Genomic DNA, 2,818 nt, shown 5'->3' with positions numbered 1-2,818 from the left:
GGGGGGGGGGGGCAACAGTACCACGTGACTCGCCCTACCAATCAAAGTCCATTTTAATAATATTGACAATGTCTAGATCCGTCTATGAAACACGATTCTGCTATGAATAAAATAAAATAGTGGGGCCCGTATGCCCTTTTCCGTAGAACGTAATCGGCCGTTTTATATCTAGGTAGAGCGTACGGACCTCTGTAATTCAACTTAGAGCGTAATTCGCGCATTTTACGTATAGCGTTATTCGCCGCTTTAATTTACGTAATGCGTTGTAGCCACTTGGAATTTAGTGTAAAGCGTAATCGAGAGGTCAAAGTGATACGTAGCCAGCTCTCAAAATTTAGCGTAGAGCCATATAGTAGACAAAAAACTAGACAAAGCTCAGACAATGTATATGCTAATGAGCCAGTTAAAGGCCGTGTTTAAACGGAATCACCCAAGGCGATTTAGATGTGGTTTACCCCGAAGCCGGTTTCAAGTGGCTCCATGTGAACGCTCCGAAATCACATTGAAAGCGCCTCGATCCCAAGGCACTTCTAGAGGTGGTTTCAAATCGGTTTCCCCGCATCGCGACTTGCGTCTGAACGCAATGTGATTTCAATGTGACTTCGCCTGGTCATGGATTACGGGGTGATATTTATTTATTTATATGCAATACCAACTTTTACGTGGCAGCAACTTAAAGAGCAGTAATGGTCAAATAATGTGTCCGTTCTAGGGCGTTCTAGGGCGAGCCTCTGGCGGGACCACGTCGGCATTCGCCCGAGATACGCTGGGAGGGGGGCACCAGCAAGCAGGTCGTTGAACTCTGACATTAATAACACGCCACCTTGCGTGTTATCATCTAACAGCAATAAATGCATTGTGATCGGGCACGGTTTCACCAGATGTGAGGAATGTGAGTTACCCGAATCGCGGTTTGGGTGATTCCGTTTAAACACGGCCAAAGCCTGTCGTTTGAGTACATGTTGTCTCGCGGGGTTAACACGGTAGGGTTTTAAGTGCCGGAAAGTTCAACACCGTAGATCTTCTTTTCTTCCTGTTGAGAGTGCCTAAGTATCTAACTAAACGTTTGAACTACCAAGATTTCGTGTTCTAGGATGTTTGTGGATTTGGGATTGAAAGAGTGTTCTTGTTGTGTTATAGGTGGTGGCCGAGGACAATAGTGATAATATTGCTACATAAAATTCATATTGCTAGGTGTGCAATCTTGTTTGTACATTTCATTTTATGACTGACTGGTCTCTCCAATGGATGTGTTGTTACAGTTTGGTAATGATATTGTAATCAAACAACAGGAGCTCACGTACTTATTAGCATTTACCTTGTCTTAGCTGTCATTATTTTCCTATGGGCTTTAAAAATTTGTCTTCACATTACTTATCACATTATCACATATCAATTCATGGTTTTCGGATACCTCTCCATTTAAGCGCTACGGTATACACTGTATGAATGTTTCTGTATGTAGTATGTAGTACATGTACTTTGAAGTTGGTATAAAAAATTGCAAAAAAATTGTGATCCTAACAATGTTCATGACAATAAATTTTATTTGTAACTCACAGGGCAGGAAAACTCTACACATAAACCCAGGAAAGACAACCCTACACATAAGTACTTAGGGAGTAAACCCTAGCACAAAAAAATCTATGAGGATGGCCCATGCAACATTGTATAAATGTGTTGCAATGTAATGTAATGTACAATGTCTTCATTTGCTTGTATAATTGTTAAATGATTTCGATATTTCGTGGTTTGGACTATCTTTTGGAACGTTTGGAATGTTTTGTATCTTTTGAAGCGTTTTGTTTCACTTTTGTTTTTATTTTTATTAATACAAGACATGCCGAGGGCACACCCAAGTCCTTTTGTTGCTGCCACGTAAAAGTTGGTATTGCATATAAATAAAGAAATATCACCCCGTAATCCATGACCAGGTGAAGTCATTGAAATCACATTGCGTTCAGACGCAAATCGCGATCCGAAGCTAGAGAACCGATTTGAAACCACCTCTAGAAGTGGTTTGGGATCGAGGCGCTTTCAATGTGATTTGGAGCGTTCAGATGGAGCCACTTGAAACCGGCTTCGGGGTAAACCACATGTAAAGCGCCTTTACTGACTTCATATGAACAGGACCTTTGTCAATTTTGTTTTCTTTTTGTGAATTTTGTCTTCGTCTCTATTTAACTATGAATGTATTAACTGTAGCATGGAAATCGTTTATACTGATGACGAATGTGCCAGACAAATTGTAAATTCCCTTTATAATTAGTGTGTCCGAAGTAGAACGTCCTTGACAATACGTCCGTATTAAACAACACAATGCTGGACGCGGGTAATCAAGTTTGTCACCCTTGACCTTTGCCCTCGATTGGTTTGACCTGTGATTACGCTGAACCGCCATTTTTGAGCGGTGCGTGTCGGTCATTTATTTCTCTTCAATCTGAGAGGATTCCCATTTTACTTAGGCTCTGTATCAACTCTGGGCAGTTTTGGAAGACACTGTCTGGTAAGACTTTTGTTCACAACCTACACTCTCTCTGTCGAGGTACCATATACTAATATGATAAATGTTTATTGGGCAAACATATAGTCAGTCGCAACCTACAAGGAGGACTTCACTTAAATCTCCTTGATTAGTATAGTTTCCACAGTCCTTTTACTGTAGATTGCAGTCACCACGACCTCCTCTTACTGCTTCGTGGTTTTGCTCCAGTCGGAGGATAGGGAGAAAAGAATTTATTGGCCTACCTTGGTTCTTGTGTATGATGATTTAATTGCAAGGGTTAGTAGGAATACAAAGAGCCGCCACTGAGTGAAT

Source organism: Branchiostoma belcheri, unplaced genomic scaffold (assembly GCF_001625305.1).
Source record: "Branchiostoma belcheri isolate BF01 breed outbred unplaced genomic scaffold, Haploidv18h27 scaffold220, whole genome shotgun sequence".
NCBI lineage: Eukaryota > Metazoa > Chordata > Leptocardii > Amphioxiformes > Branchiostomatidae > Branchiostoma > Branchiostoma belcheri.
Note: the sequence above shows the minus strand (reverse complement) of the source record.